Source organism: Mus musculus, chromosome 4 (assembly GCF_000001635.26).
Source record: "Mus musculus strain C57BL/6J chromosome 4, GRCm38.p6 C57BL/6J".
Classification (NCBI taxonomy): Eukaryota; Metazoa; Chordata; class Mammalia; order Rodentia; family Muridae; genus Mus; species Mus musculus.
In genome coordinates, this window is record NC_000070.6 from 36540331 (window position 1) to 36563889 (window position 23559).

Genomic DNA, 23559 nt, shown 5'->3' on the forward strand with positions numbered 1-23559 from the left:
CTTATTTGCACCTTATTGTGTGCTAAACTCTAGCTGCACAAAATAAGTGCAAGACCTTCAGAAACAAGTACAAAGTTGAATAATTTCTTGCAAGTATTATTCAGGAGTATGGAGAGAATATGATCAGAAGAGTAGATACAAGAAGCCATGTGAATAAAATACCTGCTCCATTTCAAGGTGTAGTTTTTATGAATACCTAACAGGTACTCACTGATATGAATACCAGTGTGATAGTTAATACTGTTTGTCAGCCTCACAAAGTTTAGAATCACCCAGGATACAATGCTTATAGGCATCTCTGAGAGGGGTTATCTCAGCTACCAGGGGTTATCTCAGGGGTTGTCTCTGGCAATGCCTGTGGGAGAGTAACTTGGTGAAGGCTAACTGAATTGGAAAGACTCACTCTAAAAAATGGGCTTTTCCAAGTTAGTGACATGGATCTCGGATGACACAAAGAGAAGCTGGCTGCTTGCATTGATCAGTCTGTTTCCTGACTGAGTATTGAACTTCACCAGTTGCCTCACACTCCTGCATCAGAACTTCACACCTGTGATGATCTTTGCCCCTTGAGCCTGAACTAAACCCAGCCTTTGATGTTATTTATTCCAGGTTGTTTTATCCTAGCAACAGGAAACTTAGCATAACTCCCAGGAGCTTATACAACTTTTTCAATTGCCAGTATTGTATATTCTTGAAATGTAACTAGAAAAGCTTGTGCTGTCTAAGTCTCTTTATAGACAAGTCAGAGAGATGGTTTACACATTTTTTTACACGTGAAAATGTGAAACTCAAAGTCCATAAATATATGATTCACTAAGTTAATGAATAATGAATCTCTACAGGGTAAGCAATATAGGTATATACTTGGACAATAGCTTCATAAATGCAAGAACCATGGAAATATTCTGCTGTTGTTACTATTCAGACTGGCAATCTTGATTTATAAAGAAAGAACATTGATAACACAAAATAAGAACTTTGGGTTCTAACAGAACCCCAAAATATAGTTCTAGAGAAAAAACAGTCATAACAAAGTATTTGTATGTAAACTGGATATTTCTGAGTTGTCACAACATTGATGCTATTACTTGTAAAGATATCACTGGATTATCTCATTGTTATAATATAAAATAAAGTGTCATGAGAAAAATTAAAGACAATGTACATGTATTGTGGTATACGCCCTGTTAAGGCAAATGTCCAAAAGTCCTTTAGAGTTTTCATGGATGTCTGTTCTTCACAATTTGTGTGTCTTCAGCTAGACATGCTAACAAGTTTAGGGATCACTCACCCCGGAAGGTTAGCAAGGTAATCATCACCTTAAGACCAACATGGCTGTGTGACGAAGGAAGTAAGTCTGTCCTCTAGTCTTCCTTAGTAGCTACTCTTCTAAAAATACAGTCATTACTTTTTAACAGGCTGTCAGGACTAGAAGAAAACTACTATTTCAGTAGCAGCTTCAGGAGTTCTTCACATTGCCCATATGATCAACCATTAGCGAATGAAGTTACTATTTTGGTCAAGAAGAATGAATATTCTCAGTATATGGCTTCATCAATAATGATAACAAAAGACAAAAATATAACACCCCCACACAGCACCCACCCCACACACACATGCATGATCAGGTATACATGTGTGAGAATATGTAAACTTCAGAAATAATAACTGTGTGTGGGGGGTAATTACTCTATAAAATGATCAGAGAATTAGGAAACCATTGTGCATATTCAAAACTGCTTAGAATTAATGACAAGTGAAAAAATGTGAAGATAAAGTTGCTCTCAAACTGAAGTATTAATTGGGTAAGACAGCAAAGATTCAGGCATGATGCCAAGCAAGACAACATTGATGGACTAGCTACATAAACTTGATGGATCACAATTCTGAACAAAGACTTTTTGGTCATTGATTTACACAGTTACTTCTGATGAGGTATCTAGAAAATATAGCATTCAAGATCTTCAAAAGATAGGCCTCATTTAAAAGTTCCTGAGTGTACATCCTCTAATAACTTTTAGGTGATAGAATTTGATATTTATATTAAAAGAGATGGTTCCCCTGAACACATGACAAATTCATTGTATATAATTGGCTTCCTAGTAAATATTCTAGTGATAATGACAATTCATTAGATGATACCTGGAATCTATGGAGATATTCTTCTTTTTCATTATTCATATAAAAAGAGGAAATATGAAATTAGTGTCTCATGTAGTAGAAACAAGACTGACATCACAAGCATACAAGAAATATAAGGCATTTAATGCAAGAATATAACATTTTTAGTATAGGAAGTAAAAGTTCTATGACTCATTATTGATGAGACATATTTTAATATTTAATGATCTAGCTCCACCTTTTAAAACCACTGTCAGACACTGGAACAATATTGAAGCTTCATACTGCTAAATTTGCCCCTTTTAATTTTGTTTTCCAAGTTATCTGAGACATATTTTAAAATTGATTTGCAGGCCAAACTTTATAATTGTGTGCATATGTAAGAATGTATATGCAAATTACTTCTAAGAAGTAACTACTGAAAAAATGTAAAGATTTGTATATAGAAAATATAACTTGAGTACACTATTAAAAATAAGCATAATATACATTATAAGTATCTGTGTTAAGAAGAAGAGTCTCTCAAAGCTGATTTGCTCTGGTGTCTTCTGTCTCAAGCATATTAATACAAAGTATTCTGAAAAGGCATCTATCTGTCTTTTGCCACACTGCTCCTCTGGCCTTATATGAGCTTAGGGAGAAACAGCAAGCTGCTAAGGTTCTTAAAAACAAAATATACCCGAGAACAGCAAGAAGGATAAATATTTAAGCTAGATTACTAGTGTTTAACACATCATATAAAAATACCTGCAATTGAACCAGGAAACCCTTCAACTATGGGATTTATATCCATAGGGAATCTTTCAAATGGGCATTTCTGCTGCCTGCCAAACTGCCCCTATCAGTTTCTGCTGGTTTATTTTTAAGTATCTGATTTGATGATATTGCCTGTCCGTTGCTACTTATTCTCTACTTGGAAGTCTCACCTGCAGGCATTATCTGTTCCATCTTGAAATTTTGAGACTAAAAAAAAATCCAGTTGACTAATTGAATTGGGTTTTTCTATTAATTATGAGAGATATTACAAGTTTTGGACTTGGTTTGTAATGCTCTCTCAATTGATGTACTCCAGTTGTGCGTGAGTGATGATTTGAAACCCTGGTTTGATGATGTATTGTCATCTTCTGGTTCCTTTATTCTGCTATTTGCTCTTTATTCTTCTATTCCTCTTAGGTGTATACTGAATAAACTCAGTTATTTGAAAAGCAAAAGCATAGCTATCATGTATCATTATCTGTACAGAATAATAAGTATTGTAGTATAATAGTAAAGAAAAATATTTTTAAAGAAAGAACACTCCTCCATTTCAGATAAGATTGCAAACTGGTATAACCACTCTGCAAACCAATTTGGAGGTTCCTCAGAAAATTGAAAGTATATTTACCTGAAGAGCCAACTATACCACTCTTGGGCATATACCCAAAAGATGCCCCAACACGCATCAGGGGCATATGTTCTACTGTGTTCATACTGGCTTTCATTGTAATAGCCAGAAGCTGGAAATCACCCAGATGTCCCACAACAGAAGAATGTATACAGAAAATGTGGTTCATTTACACAATAGAATACTACTCAGCTATTAAGAACAAGTACATCCTGAGTTTTGCAGACAGATGAATGGAATGGAACTAGAAAACATAATTCTGAGTGAGGTAACTCAGGACCAAAAGGACATGCATGGTATGTACTCACAAATAAGTGGGTATTAGAAAAAAAGAAAAAGAAAAAGTTCCCAGAACAAAAACAAAACAAAACAACCCTGTACGAAATACTCAAAATGCAGTCCGAAGAACTCATAAAGTTCAACAAGCTGAAGTGCCCGAGTGAGGATGCCTCAGTCGCACTTGGGAGGGAGAAGAAGGCAATCACAAGTGGGGAGGGAGGGAGGGAAAGTAGAAGGAGGTTATTGTGGGGGGAGAGGGGGAACCGGATCTGGTATTGGGTGAGGGAAAAAGAGTGAAGTCTTGAAGGCCAGCAGAAAGCATGGAAACAGGCAACCTGGAGACATAGGAGGTTGGGGGGACCCTCCAGAATGCACCAGAGACCTAGAAGGGGAGAGACTCTCAGGACTCAAAGGGAGGAACCTTAGATGAAATGGCAGAGAGTAGGGAGATAGAACTTATAGAGCCTACCTCCAACCGGAATACAGGGACATCAAATGAGGGAGAGGGGTCCATTCCACTGATACAACTCTGACCCATAATTGTTCCTATCTGAAAGAATTACAGGGATGGAAATGGAGAGGAGCCTGAGGAAAAGAAGGTCCAGTGGCAGGCCCAAAGGGGAATCTAGCTCAAAAGGATGTCCAAAGGCCTGACACTATTACCGAGGCTATGGTGCGCTCACAAAAAGGGACCTAGCATGACTGCACTATGGAATACCCTTCAAGTAGCTGTCAGATGCAGATATTTGTACCCAACCAATGGTCAGAAGCAACTGACCCCTGCTGTTGAATTAGGGAAGGCTGAAAGAGACTGAGAAGAAGGGTGATCCTGTAGGAGGACATGCAGTCTAAATTAATCTGGATTCCTGAGAGCTCTCAAACACTGGACCACCAAACAGACAGCATACCAGCTGATATGAGGCTCCCAACACACATAAAGCAGAGGACTGCCAGGTCTGTGTTCATTCAGAGATGATGCACCTAACCCTCAAGAGACTGGGTCCCAGGAAGTTTAGATGTCAGGTGTCTATGGTGGGGGACATTCATGTGCAAACAGAGGGGTGGAGAGGAGTTTTGGGATGAGGAACATTCAGAAGGAAACAGGGCGGGGGGAGGATAAAATATGGAGTGTAAAAAAATAATATATTTTTTTTTAAAAATCGAGACCTTGTATGACCATGTTGTATAACTAATTAAATATGTTTCAGGTCATTCACTCATGACTAAATACCATATTTCCAAGAACCATGCTGGTCTCTTCTGCACAGTACATAAAAACAAACTTTTTTTTTTTTTTTTTTTTTTTTTTTTTTTACATTTTTTCAGTCTACACCCATGTGTGGAACTTCCAGGAGAGAGGGGGCAAAGAGGTAGGCAATGGGGAGGGAGAAAAAGAACTGCATGAACTCGAATGTCTTAGATTAATACAGCAGAGTTGGAGCTGGTCTCACCTCGATATTAGATACTACACGTATTCTTGTGGTCGAATTGGTATATTTTACTGATGCATCATAATATAGGCAATATTGTCAAGAAAGGAAAATCAATAATGACTCGATTACTTTATGATTCTGATGATGCAGAATCACCATTACCTAGAGTTAGGGGAAATTGTTTGAAGAGTATAATAAAGTTGGGAGACAATGTGAGTTGAAGTTTATATCCCAGTATATGGCCAAATAAAATCTTAAATATGTGATCATCTAGTTTAGGCAGAGATCCTGGTTAAACATTTAAACTTAAAAGACTTACAACATAATAGTACAAGGAATGTGAGCTTAATAAAATATGATATAGGGTTTAGGTAAAATTAAAAAAAAAAAAAAAAGAGTGACCTCTGGCTCCAGCAAAAGTAATTTTGTTCAAAAGCTGTTTGGGTTAAATCATAGGAGATAATATTCCATTTTATATGTTTAAAGAGAGAAACGGGAGACATTAACTTTAGATAATTGTTTCTTAGAACATATTTGTTAAGGAAGGCAAGAGTAGGTTGCTAGCTGATAAGGCAATTTAAATAATAGCAGATTTTTTGTTTGAAATAAATAATAGCATGTTGCAAATTGGAATGATAGGGAAAATTAATAATTCAGGAAGAGTACAGGCTTATGAAAGCACAGCTTTGTGTCAGTGAGAGAGTTTGTTCCAGTGATGTAAACAGAAGTTGGCTGAGGTTATTAACAACTTGATTTAACCCCCTGATGAAGGAGGGAATAGAGATTACACGGGAGCTGTTGCTGGTGGCTGTTGTTGAGATGGGGTTTTGTAGCAACTGGCTAATTTGAATGTGTGTGTGTGTGTGTGTGTGTGTGTGTGTGTGTGTGTGTGTGTGTGTGTGTGTCTGTGTATAGTCAAATAAGCTTCTTTGAGAAAGTAGCTACTAATCTGGGAGAGAGCAATGAATATAAGATATACTAATCTGAAAATCTGAATTAAATAATCACTTGATATTAATGGGTATAACTATAACCTTAAGTTATCCAATTTAACCTGGGTTCCACATGTTCTCTGGCCACACTCAGTTGTAATATTGCTGGCCAGGGAATGGTGAAAGGTAGCTTTAATCATGGCTTGTTTGTTTCCCAAAATTAAGCAACCAAAAGGCATATGAATCCGGGCTTTTTTTTTGTTTGTTTGTTTGTTTGATTGTTTTTTAATGTTTTTATTAGATATTTTCTCTTTATACATTTCAAATGCTATCCTGAAACTTCCCTATACCCTACCCCTGTCCTGCTCCCCTACTCACCCACTCCTGCTTCTTGGCCCTGGCATTCCCCTGTATTGGGGCATATAAAGTTTGTAATACCAAGGGGCCTCTCTTCCCAGTGATGGCAAACCCAGACACTATTGCATATCCAGAGAGATTTTGCTAAAGGGACCCTGTTATAGCTGTCTCGTATGAGGCTATGCCAGTGCCTGGCAAATACAGGAGTCGGGGCTTTTAAGGTAAGTAGTTATAACAGGTGTTGACATTCATCTGGAGAAAGGAGGAAGTAAGAGTTCAAACCATGAGAGGAACAGTGACATTGTACCAGGGTTGCTCTATGAGAGGAACAGTGACATTGTACCAGGGTTGCTCTATGAGAGGAACAGTGACATTGTACCAGGGTTGCTCTATGAGAGGAACAGTGACATTGTACCAGGGTTGCTCTATGAGAGGAACAGTGACATTGTACCAGGGTTGCTCTGGAACTCTTTTTGAATTTGGAAGATTACTGAAGTTAGAAAGAGAAGTAACAATTAGTTAGGGGATTGGAACAACCTGAGGTCATGGTAACTCTACAATATTGGCAGTGCTAAAGCTTGTGGTATGACTGTGAATATCCAGATGCGATATTACAAAGGACAAAGTCACTGGCATGGAGAAAGTGAAGAATCTGGGAGCCACATTATAGAAGCTATTTAGGAAATCTACAAGAATCAGACAGATAATCATGTTTGGGTTGTAGGTGATGTCTAAGGGTCAGAGAGAGTGTGTAATCTAAGACACAAGCCTCAAGTCTAGTTATCTTTGTAGAATAGATGGGCCACAATAATATGAAATAAAGAATACTAGTGTCTCATGTAAGCCCAGTGGTGTGAAAGATATGTCAATGACACCTACTATGGTGGATGCAAGGGACCACTGTCATCCAAGGTGGACAGTCATCAACAAACAACAAAAATAAACACGGTGTAAGAAATATTTTGGCAAGAGTAAATAGTCCTACATTTGTTGGCAACTTACTATGAAAAAAAATAATGATTTCCACCCCTAGGTAAACCAGGGAAATACAAACAGGAAGGGAGATATGCTAGGGTGGCAGAGGATAGAGAGCTAGCAAAAATGCAGATTTGGAGCAGATATGCCTGTGTACTTGACAAAGACTTTCTATATTTGTTAAGGCTATAATACCGCCTACATCAAAGGTTTGAGGAGTAAATATGGCGCAGATGTAAAGCCTTTCCCAGTACTTGGAACAACTGAAGTGCGCCATAAGCACTAGCTATTGGCCCTCTCATCCTCACCTCTCAGTGTGACAAACATAATGAGTGCATTAGGAATAAGACATATAATTTTCTAGGAATCAAAATTTTCCTCCTAGAAGTGCGTCTTTTAAATTATAATGTAAGCTGATGAGGAAATAAGAACCATTACAAAGAAAAAAAAATCATTTAGAAAACAGCTTTTCTTTTTTTTTTCCCAAACAATGACAGTTATTTTCTTTCTTGCATTAGAGCTTAGGTTTCTTGACTATGTTTCAATGATTCTACAGCATTTGACATGTTGATGATTTTGATGAAAAGACAAGCAGAATCAAAATGACATTTTACATGTCAGCAGTAAGTAATAGAAAAGAGATGTAAGATTCACTACATTAAAAAAAAGTCACCTTAGGTATGTACTTTTCTTTAATGGAAGGTAACTCTGCTCCACAGAGAATCAACTTGATGCCTATTTTTGTGTTGAAGCACCTTCTAAACTCAAATCATTTATCTTTTCAAAAGTGAGACAAATTATATGCTATGACCTGCAAGTAAACAGCATGTCTCGGTGTATAATATGCTCCTACTCTGTGGTTTCCCTGAGGGTCACAGTTGTGGCTTTCTTACCCCTCTCTTGACCTTCTCATGGAGACTGTCCTTTGCACAGAGTTCTGTACTCTATTACAGGTCTGTAGTGTGTTAATTAAAATGACACCCAAATCATTTGGGGGTCTGGCTTCCATAGATGCATTGCTCCAAACTACATGTAATTAATCCTTCACTCAACACTACCCATAGCCATATCATTAGCCATTGAAGGTACTCAAAAGATTAATGAAACTGGATGAAATAAATGGAGTTGTAATTTGGGAGGACAAGCTAAGCGGCCCCACTATGCAGACACTGCCAAAACTAGCAGACTATAGCTCATCTCTTATTGAGTAGTGACAGTAAACATCCATCAAGTGAAAGAAAATAATGTGCCAGCCTTAGAATGATATCTCACTCTATGCATAGAGACAAGAACACACTGACTCGTCTTTTCTAATTAACTATAAATAACAACTAGACTATCTTACAATGCACACAGATAATTTCCAGCCAGTTCAAGTGCAAGAAGTATGTCCTCAAACTGCTTGATTAGGGAGCGAGCCACACGTAAAAACAGATGGACAGCTAATAAGCCATACCGTAAGTCTGAGCAATATGGAATGGTTGGCTAGAGATGTTACAATTCTATCTCCTGGAATAGGCAGTAAATCTGAACCCTAATTACATTGCCCTGGCCCATTTTCTAATCAGAGTGTCATATAAAAGGACCTCATCATTTGCTGGGAGAAACTTGAATCCTTAGTTCTTCTGTGATAATCACAGTTCTTTTCCATAGCAAAGCTTAGAGGGCAAAACATCTTGGGGTTTGGAGGAGGGATAAGTTGATGGCATTAAGGTGGTACTTGTCTCCAACATGGAGCTGAAACTATTAGATGAATGTATATTGGCCAGGAACTTATGAAATCTAACATTAGAAAATAATTTCAGCTCCACCATTGGGGACCCTGTGCTCAGTCCAATGGTTGGCTGAGAGCATCCATGTCTGCATTTGTCAGGACCCAAGGAGCTGAAGGGGTTTGTAGCCCCTTAAGGAAGTACAAAATATGAACCAACTAGTACCCCCAGAGCTCGCAGGGACTAAACCACCAACAAAAGAGTACACATGAAGGGACATATAGCTCCAGGCACATATGTAGCAGAGAATGGACTTGTGGGACTTCAATGAGAGGAGAGGTCCTTGGTCCTGTGAAGGCTTGATGCCCCAGTGTAGGTGAATGCCAGGGCCAGCAAGCAAGAGTGGGTGGTTGGGTAAGCAGGGGTTTTTGGAGGGGAACTCAGGAAAGGAGATAACATTTGGAATGTAAAGAAAATATCTAATTTAAAAAAAAAAGAAAGAAAATAATTTCAGTGGAATTAGTAAAAATTATTTGATGGTTACTCTTATTTTAGGGATCAATGCTATAAACTTGGTTCTGTCACTTGATGTGATCTGATTTAGGGATGCAAATGTATAACCTCCAAATTAAGAATTGTGAATAAATGAAAATGCAGTTCCTGGTCTTTTCATTTCCATCACCTCATTGTCACTTTGTGCTCTCACTTGTTGCTACAGATCCTCTGGGTCCCTTTGTGTGGAACGAGTCTCTGGGTGCAGATGGGCAAGGAGTCTGCTGGAATGACAGACAGACGCACACAGGAGGTTGAGTAGAATCTGAATGTATTTTGTCAAGTCTAGCATCAAACTTTTTATGCAGAAGAATAGCAAGAAACCAGATACAATCCACCAAGTTACAGTGACACAATACAAAAAGAATGTATACATCAAAAGAAGGCAGGGACCAGGCCGCTGCCACTAAGAAGGGAGCCAGGTATAAAACTAGTCTATTGTTAAGCCCACCACCAGGGGTTCTGCTCTAGCAGACCTTCTCATGAATACTGCAATACCACAACCCCTCTATTTCTTGGGCCCTTATAATTTCTAGTATGAGTGTAACTTTTAAGTATCTGTGGAGAATCTCCATTTATCAGAAGAATTCACAACTTGCTTCTAATAAGCAATGTAGCCTGTACTGAAGATTTCTATCTCAGTGGGTAGCTGTTTCATGGTATTCCCTTGTTTGGATGAGACTGAGTCCTTAGTAAACACTCTGAGGACCGGACCAGCCCTGACTTGCTGGCTCTGTCTTTTGTAATGCTTAATTAGTTACTGAATAGGTAACTTCCTTACTGGATTCCAAGCTTATCAGCTACTGGAACATTGGAACACTGGTGGGAGGCTTAACTATATCAGAATTCAATCTTAAAAGACACTTATAATAAAATAATACTAAAAGAGAGCACGTGGATCCATACACTAGACTAACGCAGGGATAGGGTGTGAATATATGGGTTAATGAGAATGCCAAAACTCCAGGAGGTGAGTTTCTGTGAAACTCTTTGCCTAGTGAGTGCTTCCAGGCCTCTAGGCCTGCCAAGCAAACTTCACTGGAGTGTGCGTGGCAACTTGTCTATACAAGGCAATGCCAGCCTCACAATAACCCTCAGGCACTTATATTTTTATCTAACTGCTTAGCTGTATACTTTTTTGTTCATTTTTGATGGGTGAAACTATTCTTACCCCATTCCATAATCATTTGTTCAATTCATCAATTCAATGAAGTGTAGTAGACATTGAAAGAGAAGAGGATGTAAGAATCAACAAAACAGTGTGTGAGATTTGGGGAAACTGTGAACCTTTTAGAAAAGTTACATGCATATTTGCATAAGCAGTAATACTATATACACATAAACATACAACACTAATCTTATAGCAAAATATTATTTATTCACTTTAAGAATTCTAAAAATGTCTGTCACTCTGTTTCTCTGTTCATCCATCCATCCATCCACCCAACCACCCATCTATCTATCAATCTATCTATCAATCTATGTATCTATCAATCTATGTATCTATGTATCTATGTATCTATGTATCTATGTATCTATGTATCTATGTATCTATGTATCTATGTATCTATGTATCTATCTATCTATCTATCTATCTATCTATCTATCTATCTATCTACCTGTCTACCTGTATGTCTGTCTATCTATCTATCTATCTATCTATCTATCTATCTATCTATCTCTCCATCATCTTTCTATCTATCAATCAACCCACTATCTCTAAATGACTATATGTCTAATATTGGGAAGCATGGGCTACTATCTTCCAGACAACTAAAAGGGTATTTAAATCCTAAAATGATTAATAGTACTTGAAGCTTGGCTTGTAAAATTCTCAGTGTAAAGTCTATCTGTGATATAAAGAGAAGTATGCCTCCTGAAGGGCAGACTGTGGCCCCTTTTGCTTCTATCACTATGTCTTTGGCCTATGGGCTTCTATTCCTTAAGAAGAATAAACAGTCCCAGGGCAGAAAGCTGAAGAAAAAAAAAACACATTAGCTCTTTGTTGACTAGCTCACTAGTCTCTGTCAACAATGGTTGCTTCTAAGCATACAGGTTCATCTATTTTCTTTTAGAAATATGGGTTAGAAATGAAATAAATCTTAAAAGCCTCATCTGTGAAAAATATTAAAATAAGTAAAGAAGGCAGCATTTGGGAAGCAGAGGCAGAAGTGCCACAAATGTGAAGCAAGCTTGAGCTACACAGTGAATTTATAGTCAGCCTGGGTTATCATTTCAGATCCTGTCTGCCAAATCAAAGCAAGTGAACACAACTCAATTATCTCCACATGAGCATACAATAAACATCATCTTAAAGAGACCACGTGCTGGTCCCCTACAATTGAAATAATGATATTCTCCTTAAAAATCTCCATTTATCCAGCATGTTTCATGGGACCAGACAATAAAAGAGAGCCCTAACTTAACATGGGAAATGTTGCTTCTGATAAGTAAAACCTGTGCATTTTTAAGCTCTAATCCATGTCCACTGAATGGCAACTGTGATGTGCTGGTTTTACAGAAGAATCTCAACTCATCAAAGAATTACAACATGTGAGTGAATGTCTCCTTCCATTCCATTTGCATAACAACTGATGCTCTGAAATTAGTGAATACCCATATTGAAATGATCCATTAAGGTTATAGTTCCAGTTTAGGCAAAAGTGTCTCTTTTGTTCAAGTCTCAATATTTTCTTAATTTCTTTTACATTTCAACTTCTTTAGTATTGCAGCCTTTGCAAACTATCACAATAAAACTTACAATATGAATATTTGAGGAGTAAAGACGGCTGTAAGCACAACTATTGCTGTCTTGAAGTTTGAAGCATTTAACTATTGTGCTGTCGTAGTCTCCCTGTCCAGGTTCTAATTTCCTGTCCATGGAAGAGACCATCTATGACAGCAAAGAGTCTGGGGGGGGGGGGATCATCAAAGTTCACACAAGTCATGTTAAGATATTATTGCAAACTCTTAAAAGATAAGTTGAAAAGCTTAGAGATATGGCAAATTGCCTGTAGAAACTGATCACATAAACCTCAAGCATTGTAATGGTTCAACAAAGTTTCCTTTTATTAAATTTCTAGGGATTAAGAGACAGTTCAGTGGTTAAGAACACTTGCTGCCCTTGCAGAGGACTGGGGTTCCATTCCCAGTAATCTCATGTTGCCTCAGAAACAGCTATCACTAGAAGATGTGAAACCCTCCTTTGCTATCCATGCGCAGCAGGCCTGCATATGGTACACAAACATCCATTCAGCAGCCTACTTAAACTAAAAATAAAATATAAATTTATGAAATTTCAATTTAATAATAGTATTTGTTGGGTTCAGAAAACAAAATGTAGGGTACGACTATTAGTTTCTTATAAAATTGTAAATTATCCTAGTAGTTGCTAAGATTTGTCTAAGTTAAGAAGGAACTTGAAGGAAACAGTAGAAAATAAAATTTAATAAATATTTCAATCAGAAGGAAGTTTATTTGTATATCTTGCTATAAAATAATATGTTTATAATTTAAGGTAAAATGCCAAGTCCTAAAAAATCCAATTATTTTCCATAGAAGCAAGCTTAAAAGTGTATTATTAGGCAAAGCATTGTCTGAATTTTTAAATTATAGCAAAGCAGAAAATTTCTGAAAAAGGAGGCCACATTTAAAGTTTCTATTGTAGAAACTGTAATATCATTATTCCTAGTGGATCCCTTGGGACATATGATATATTTAATATTCCTGTCAGTTCCAATGCTAGAGTGCCTTCAATTTTAAAATGACAACAGAGTGTAGGAACATGGCTCAGGGAAGGACTGAGATTTCATGGTGATTATTTCAAAATTTAGGTTCAGTAAAATGCATGTCAAAACATGTAGGACTTTCTGTTTCTTAATTCTGATCTGTCAAAACTTGTCCCCCAAACACATTGTTTTATTAATTAATTAATTCCTTTGGGACTTCATTGCATATTGAAATGTGACACTTGGGGTTTAAATGTGGAAATACAATAAAGAAATCCACCATTGTCTTATTTTCCCTGATACAAAAAGATGCACCTATTGCAGGCATCATCAACCTTTTGCACAGACGTAGAAAATCTTAGTTTAGCATTGCAGATTCTAGCTTAGTGGATAACAGCTACCTAGGTTCTACAACTTCCTTTGATACTAAGTGGTTTTGAGAACAGAAGAATACTACTCTATTCTGGTGCACTTGTAATTAATTAATTATGAAAAATATATTTACCAGGAATTTTTTTCTCTGTCTCAATCCAATATAACATCTCTAATATTTGGGTAAGATTAGATAGATAGATAGATAGATAGATAGATAGATAGATAGATTGAAAGAGAAGGAGAGAAAGACACAGAGAGAAGATTCTGTTATATACAGGAATATAGGAATATTTTGGTTACATTGTACCTTCCATCTCACTTGAAATTCCATGTTTTTTTTTTTTTTTTGATTATCCTGCTGTAAAGATTTCATGGAAAAATACTGACTTAGAGAATATATTTTCTAACAGGATTGGATTAATGTATAGGAATGACTTTTAAGCTTAGTGGGATCTATGTATCTCTGAGTTACTTCTGGAATCAAAGAACTATGTCTACAGAGTATTTTTTGGCACAGTGTACTGCAGAGTAACTGTCTCTGATCAATAAGCACTGGGTAGTTCAGAGACAGTAAGACTTGGATCAAGATTAGTAAGAATGAATTTTGAATACTATAAGCAAAGGACAAAAACAAAACAAAACATAACTAAACAAAACCCAAAAAGACCTGGAAAAGTAAACATATAATTAACTCATATGTAATTTTTGACCACTATGCTGTTTTAAGTATATATAAATAAAACTATACCAATGAGATACCATTAATATTATAATTAGCTACATTTTTACAACCAAATATACAGAATGTGTAGGAACATTTATCTTCCTCAAATTCTATCAGAATTGTGGGATTTTTGGTGTTATCATTTAGCCCAACTTCCATTTGCTATAGGTGTACACCAATCTGGCATGTAATAATTTTCTTGTAATTATGCATTTATCTTACAGTATTCTGTCAGGTAACAAAAATTCTACCAAGCATATCTCTGTAATTGATAAAACAAGTTATTTCCACAAATTTAATGATTGATTAATTATCAAAATAACTTGGTAGCAAATTGGGAAGACACACTTACAGATCATAGGAACGTTACTAACTTGAAAAACCTTATATGTTAATTTCAGTTAAAGTTTAGATTCCTCATAGAGTATGTTATGAATATCTGGGCTGTACTGAATAATTGAATAGCTCAACTCTAATATAAACCATCAACCTTCACTAATGATCTCACAAGTTGCTTAGTCTTAGTTCCTATCATAAAATGAGAGAGTATTTTCATATCTATAAATTATGTCTCAAAACAAGAATGGCAAACATACATTAAATGCATCTGTTCTTCTCTTGAGTTAGAGGATGAGGCTGTCAGGTACACACTATGAAATATAAATTTGGTCAATTTCTCTACAAACATCTTAAGATAGATATCAGGTAACAAAATGATCTAAAATAAGTTAAGGGTAAAAGTTTCAATTTTTGCTTCTTATATCCTTTAGGCTAATTAGTACTTTAGGCATGTTCTTCAGTAAGTTCAGATAAAGATATTTCTTCCTGCTCTTGAAAATAATCTATTTTTTTTATATTTCTCTGAATCACTGGGACTTGGAATTCCTCAACAATTTGTCCAGCCTCATGTAAAATCATATTCTCAGATACTTAAGCACTATCATTTCACTGTAAGTTTTATTGAGAGTCATTCTAAGAAATAACTCTACAATTAAATTCTTGCATATTTAAATGTAAAACCACAATATGAGTTTCTAGTTTGATAATCCTTTGTTGTAGTTGGTCCAACAAGAAAACCCAAATTTTAAAATTAAGAACAAGAAAAATTTTGTCTCAATCAAACTGCTAATCTGTTTTCTTCTTTTTGATAAAGTTTTATTTTAAATCAGTCTCCTCTCCTCTCTCTCTCTCTCTCTCTCTCTCTCTCTCTCTCTCTCTCTCTCTCTCTCTCTCTCTTCATTTTCAGATTTCTAAAGCCAACCAGTGGAGTCGATTAAATCTCAGAGACATTGTTTAGTATTGTTTTGTTAAACCAGTTTCTAACCCTAGAATCATAAGCTTAGCAGTACAGGATTTACAATTGAGCTGAAATTAAGTACTACGTATATTTAATTGGACAAGATCAATAATTGAGAGTAATATTTACTCTACAAAGGTTTTTGCTAAAATAATTGGAACAAAGGTCAAATGGAAATTTAGTAAACAATACCAAACCTGTCTTGTTACTATATTTTATTAGATGACATAATCTATATGAACAAAGGATTGATAACTATTCCCTTATTTTGTATCACTAAATTATAGGCCCGTTGAATGTAGAAATAGTCTCAACTTGATAACTCCAAGGCTTAGGCAGTACCTAACACAGAACCATAAAATCTAAGTGAATTAAAAGAGAAGGATCAAAACAAATATACCTAATATTCTTTGATTTCTGTCTTCACCATTGTTTTTATGTTACTGTCGTGATATACTGCCAAATATCAAAGTCATAATTATGACCAAATGCAAACAAAAGACAAACAGCAATGGTATTGGTAACAAGCTCTCAGTCATGAGCACAGTGTAACTTGCATCAGTCTGGTTTGTTCCCTCGCTGCATTTTCAGTGATGCTTTAAGCTTCTGCAGAACTAAAAGCTTTTAGAGATAAATGCAACAATTACACATAATCTTGTGATACCATCCTGTCGTGGGTCCTTAGTCATTCATCCCCAGCCCACAGAATGGCATCTGCTTAGTTCAGATGTACCTTGTTACAGAGAAAACTAGGGGAAATAAAGTCTCATACTGACTTCATTCCTTTGAATATGTTACTTTAAAGTATATACTTATTTTCAATGACACTATTGTTCTTATGTTTTCTATGACGTTAACTGAATACAAATGTTCAAGTCTGGGCAAAGATACAAGCACCCTGATTTTGGGATGAGTTATCTTATATGTATACTTTCTGCTTTCAAAAGAAGAAATAAATTAATTTAAGAAAACTCTTTTCCACTTACCACTGTATTGACATGATTTTTCCAGTGGAAATCTCTTGTAAAGATTCCTAGTATTTTAAAGGTGAAGTTACAACTATTCGGCTGATGTGAAAGCCTTTCTTAGGTACGGTGAAACCTGGGTAATTTAATGATAGACTATGTATCCAAGAGCCCAAGAGCACATTGCATCTTTTCATTAATAGCAAACACTCAAAGGGGAAACAGAAATACAATCCCATTCTTGCTGGTATACATTTAAATACTATGAATCAAATAATTTGTGGTAAATACTTAAAGAAGGCTTAATCATCTCTCAATATTTCTGCTATTAGTTTCCTTTGTGTTAAGAAAATTAATAAATCTAGACTATGTGATTTGTGTATGATAGAGAGTAAAATAAAAACGGAGTATAAAACTGGCAGGCAAATGGTTTGGGATGGAGGTAGCCTTAACCTAAATCTGAATTGTATGCATTTTTATTGAATTTAATCAATTCGTGAACACAGATATAAGGGGCCTTTGTAATAAAAAAAATCTGGAAATTAGAAATGTTTTCATTAAACTGTCAATTAGGCATAATAAAAGGCAAGTTACTTGATCCTGATACGGTAATTATAATTTATCTGGAAAGCAGTAATCACCAAAAGACCAGAATGCTTCATTTGTATGTGTCTCGTCTGTCAAGGATGCATGCATTCCATAGTAGAGTGCTCCCTAATGGGGTAAGGCTTTGGTCTGAAAATTACGTCCCTGACAGGACTTCCCTCAGTTGGACTAGGCTAATCTCACAAAGATAGGTAGTAGTTCTCCAAGTATGAGTTCTAATAAAACAACACATCTGGGTCACAATTTTCTCTGTCCTTCTGCATCAGCCGAGTGCACCTCTTTCTTGAGGACATTCATTTTATACTACCGCCATGGTGGGCTACAGTAAAACAAACATCACCAGAGGGGAACAGAAGTCAGTATCATTTTCTTGAAACTCCAGAACCTCAAGAATCAAGGAGCAAACATGTAATCTTTACACATATTCTGAATGCATGTTTTAGTGTGGCAATACAAAACGGAGAGCTACAGAAACAAATGGCTTACCACAAAGACTGAAAAATGATGAGACCATGTCCAACTTTCATTTCTCCTACATACTGTCCTTACCAAGATAAAATGACATATTTCAAAATGATGGTAATAGCCCATGGAAATGTTTCAATGTTCATTTTCCCCTCCAACCTGTTCTCTGTTCACTGCCACAATACTTAAAGTATTAATAAGACTTCCCCCTTGTTTCTGTGGCTTCTTTTGGCCAACTAGTTACTCTTCAATATGCATTTCTATACTCCATGTATCTCACAATTCCTTCAGTTCCTAAGGAGACTGTCAGCTCTTTATCCCAAAGTTTTTGCACCATTCTTTGTTCTCTTTAGAATGCCCTCTCTCTCATCTTCACCTGATATTTACAGCATCTCAGCACATCTCTACTCATCTCTTGCCTAGAAACTTTCCTCCAGCTCTAACCCCAGCAATAAAATCAGATCCCCTGCTGTCACAAATATTTGTTTCTTTTACCTGGAAAATTTAGATTCATATATAAATTTCCATATGATTATGAAATTTATCAGGTAAAATAATTATACATTAAACAAATAATAATATTTATATTTATATAATACATATTAATGATTCTCTCTGAAATGAGACAAAAAATTGGAAAGGCCTATTCAGTTACTTTGATATCAGATAAAATGGTCTGTGTTATATTTCCATTGTGAATTCCCAGTTTCTATAATTCTGAAACAGTGAGTTGAGCCAAATCTGGTAGTATATACCCAGCAATGGGGAAGCTGAGGCTGAAAGATCATGAATACAAAATCTGGTATAAAGTGGCATTCAGTTCCCCCAAAACTTGAATTCAGACTGAGCTATGAAGTGACACCCAGTTCTCCAAACAGTCAAACAACATGTGTGTGTGTGTGTGTGTGTGTGTGTGTGTGTGTGTAAATGTGTTTATGTGCAAGTGAGAGAGATAAGGGAAAAAGAAAAGGGAGGGAGAAGAATTCCCAGGAACATCTAATAAGGAATACAAATTAAAAGTAAACATGGTTGATTTTTTTCAGAACAAAGTATAATTTTGATACTAAAAGACTTAAGTATTTTTAAAAAATTAAAAACACAACAAGCATTTTAAGTGATACTATTTCATATACTAGCAGATTTTTCACAATGGTAATTAGAATTACATTAAAGTAAAAACAGAGTCAGATTCATGTAGTTTTCTCTTATTTAACGGCATCTTGTCTCCTAAACCAACAATCAAAGAAACCGTGGCTCTTTTTGTGTTTGAAGGAAAGAAAAGGAAGACAGGTGAAAGAGTTTTGCTTCAGCACAAATGTGAAAGAATAAATCCCACAGCGTCCTCAGGAGCATCTGCTGTGGAAAGCAGCTGCCTTATTAACTGGTCTGCAGTATGGAGAACAGTTTAAACATGTTTTTCTCCTGGCCTTCAGGATCCATGATTCCAGAATTCTCCTCCATTGTTACTCATCCTTACGTCACCTTTTAGGTATGTCAAGTTCTCTGCTTTATCTCAGATTGTTGGGTTTTATGTTCTGTCCTTTTCCCTTTCTTTGATGACTGCATAGGCTTAAATATTTCCATCATGTGAGTCCTAGAGACTGAATTAAAGCTGTTGGGTTTGGTAGCAAACAGCTTTACCTGTGAAGCCATTCATGAGCCTATCACTTAGGAATCTTTATTACATCTTTAATCTCATATCCTTGCCTTCCAAACATATCAACTTTCTTTTATCCTCAGGCATGATATATACATTCCTATGTTTTTGTCTTGGTAAAATTTGGAAGACATTTCTCAGTGACTTTCTTCTTCTTTTTCTTCTGAATTTACTTTAAAGTTGAGTTCTCTAACATTCAGAATATGTAAGTAGCCATATCTTTTCTTTTGTTTCTTCTATTATCCTCTTACGTTTCAAGGGCAGCACTTGTCATTCTTTATCACTCATTTGTCTATTTACTCATTTGTCGTTCATTCACTAATTCTCTATTCCTTAACTTGAAAATGAAATTTCTGAGAATGTGTAACTTGTCTAGGTTATTTAACTCTATCATCCAAGGCATGCATAGCAGGCAGCTTATACTCTGCTATATCAGTAAGCTGTAGTTTCTGTATGCATTTTAATCACTTAACATAAAATCAATCTCTCCTTAATCACTGCAGCCTATTTTAAACCTTTAGTTTACTTGTGGTAATTTACAGGGGGGTTGTACCAATCTTTCTACTAAAAATTTGCGCATGATTAGAGCGCAATTAATTATACAAATATATTTGTTAGAAAATACAAGTGCGATAAAATCTAAGGAGAGAAGAAGGATATATGCCAAGATAAAATAAAGAATATATTTGTTATGAGTTTTACTGTGTGAATATCTGGTAGTACTTTCAAATTACTCTCAATAAATAAATAATTTCATTGGAAATGACATAGATATAATGCTTTTTACTATTAATGAATGCATTTGAATATAAAAATTAAAATGTAAATATGCTTTTTATCATATTCCCCTTTGGTGATGTGCAATCATTTCCTATTGTTCTGGTTATATCGTACTTAAACTATGCCCTATTCACCTGACAGAATCAGGTGTTTAGCAGTATGAAGGCTGTTTGTGTAAATCTCAATGCTTAATAACTCATTTAAATAGTCAATGGCAAGCTTATCAAAACAAAAATGTCTTAATTTTACTAGGACATAGCATGTATATTTGTCTCTTAGCAAAGTCTTACACAAACTTTGAAAGAGTGAACTCTACAATAGATGACTACTTTTCCAAGAGCAGGCATTTTGCATTGTTTTCAAGGTTCAGACTTCAAGACCAAAGTTGTTCATGGCATGGAATCAAATGCAAAGGAGAGAAATGTGTCTGTCCTGTAATTGAGGACTCTAACTATGTCAAGACTGTGGAAAGGGCATCGAAGTGACATAGAAAAGGAGGGACCCAATGCTGATAAGAGAACCTTTGTATTCAAGTGTATATCATGGACAATATTGACTTCCTTGTTGACATTCATGACTAAGATTGCTATCATTTCTGAGTAATAGATAATGAAGAAAGAGCTCTGTGTTGACAGAACTAGAGGTAATTGCATTGAGGTCTTGTGTCCTATTATAACAGAGTCTATTTGATCACTTACCTGGTGTACTTTGTATATTGAAGGGTTTCTACACTTGCAGTCTGAAGCATTGACACATGAATGTAAGAAGACTCAATTGATTCTCAAGTTCTCTACCTATTTTCCTTCCTTCCTTCCTTCCTTCCTTCCTTCCTTCCTTCCTTCCTTCCTACCTTCCTACCTTCCTTTCTTCCCTTACCTTTTCCTACTTCTTTTATTTCTTTACTTGATAACTAATGAGCGTGTACATTCTGTGTTATCATGCTTGGGAAGTAGAACAGCATAAGACAAGTCAGTGAATCTGTGGCCAGAAAAATCAGTGAACAAACTAATACAGTAACTACATTTTATATCAAATGATATAAACAAAAAAGGTCAGGGTAAATAAAGGTCAAACTATTGGATGAGTCTAGATTCTAAGTCAAGAAGAGCTGCTAAACTGATACATTAAAATGTAAGCAATATTTAGACTTATAAAATTCACTAGGAAATATTCTTGTGATGGGAACATAAAGGAGTAAAAAATATGCATTATATGAGAACTGGAAGTCATAATGGTTATAAAATATCATCATAGGGAGCTTGATATTGCATGAAAATGTGAAGAAATCCATGAGAAAATATAATGGCAAGCTGATATATGTGCTGTATCAACAGATAACAAGCAAAACATTATGGCAGTCAATATTTCTTCCAGTATATCTATGTTAACCACTTAAAGGGTACCTAAGGATTGAGATCCTTATAGGAAACACCACAAAATAATTTTTTTTTTGTTAACATGAGTGATATTTATATTCAGAACCAGGTTGAATAGATTCAATTAAGATGAGTCTACACATAACCAGAGAAAACAACACACATAGTGAAATTTGAAATTTGGACCAACATCCAAATCATCTCAGTTTATCTCCAATGGAAATATGTATGGCTGCAATTGCTAGAGATTCTAGCACCGAGCAATGAATATGGGTATAGATTCTTACAGTTAAGATTTATGTGTATAGTTAAAGGTAGTTTTAGAAAGTTAAACAAAACCCCCAAGAAGGGAAATATAATGTTTCTAAAGCCATGTACAATATTAGGAAAGTATGGACAATCCATGCAATCATTCTATCTTTGATAAGACACAAGATAAACCTTAAGTAGTCTTCAAAATATTGGCTACCCTCACAAATTAGCAAAGTGTGCAGTATTTGTTTTAACTGAATAAGGAAGTAGATAAGAAAAACAAAATGGAAAGGTTTCTTGTGGGCTACTTAAAAAATGACAGAGAGAAACTCAAATACCCAAGATCCACAAGGGCAATAAAGACTTCACATGTCAGAAATCTTCTGATAGTTATGATGGACGTTTAAAATGTCTTCAAATAATTAAATGAATACCTAATGTGACTTATGATTGTGATTCCCATTGTTCTTTTGTCTCAAAATTTCTACTGTTTTGTTTACCTTATATATTGGAAATAGAAAATTAAATCACATTTTAAAAAGCAACTTTTATTTTATATGATAGGAGTTTATAGTTATCATAGGAGAAAATAAACTGCTAATTGGTCTACATCATAATTCAGAATTGGCCAACATGAATAAAACAGAGAAATTAGAAGAATTAGAATGAAATGTTAGGTACAATCTTAAACCAAAATTGGAATTTTGTTTTTATTAGGATTACAAAGAGATGTGATTAGATGCTCAATGGAAGTGTCAGTACATCATACTTTAACACAGAGAAACCATGTCTTTTTTTATTATTATTATTTTTATTAGGTATTTTCCTCATTTACATTTTCAATGCTATCCCAAAGGCCCCCCATACCCACCCCCCCCAATCCCCTACCAACCCTCACCCCCTTTTTGGCCCTGGTGTTCCCCTGTACTGGGGCATATAAAGTTTGCGTGTCCAATGGGCCTCTCTTTGCAGTGATGACCGACTAGGCCATCTTTTGATACATATGCAGCTAAAGACAAGAGCTCCCGGGTACTGGTTAGTTCATATTGTTGTTCCACCTATAGGGTTGCAGTTCCCTTTAGCTCCTTGGGTAATTTCTCTAGCTCCTCCATTAGGGGCCCTGTGACCCATCCAATAGCTGACTGTGATCATTCACTTCTGTGTTTGCTAGGCCCCGACATAGTCTCACAAGAGAGAGCTATATCTGGGTCCTTTCAGCAAAATCTTGCTAGTGTATGCAATGGTGTCAGCATTTGGAAGCTGATTATGGGATGGATCCCTGCATATGGCAATCACTAGATGGTCCATCCTTTCATCACAGCTCCAAATTTTGTCTCTGTAACTCCTTCTATGGGTGTTTTGTTCCCATTTCTAAGAAAAACCATGTCTTGAAAAAACAAAAAACAAATAAAAAGAATGATGATATATAGTCAGTTCTCATAAAACTTTCACCACCAAAGTCTTAGAATTGGACACCATCAATGAAACCAACACTAGCTCATGAAAAGAATGCTCTTTTGTTTGTTTGTTTGTTTGTTTGTTTTGTTTTTCATTTTTCTTTTTTTACTTTCTTTTTTTATTAGACATTT

The 23559-nt window shown here is 35.8% G+C and overlaps 1 protein-coding gene across 14 annotated transcripts in view; it reads right to left on the bottom strand.

Annotated features, from left to right (window-relative positions):
• Lingo2 (leucine rich repeat and Ig domain containing 2) overlaps positions 1-23559 on the bottom strand; it is a 1254967-nt gene that overhangs the window by 843553 nt on the left and 387855 nt on the right. The gene's annotated exons all lie outside the window — the stretch shown is intronic.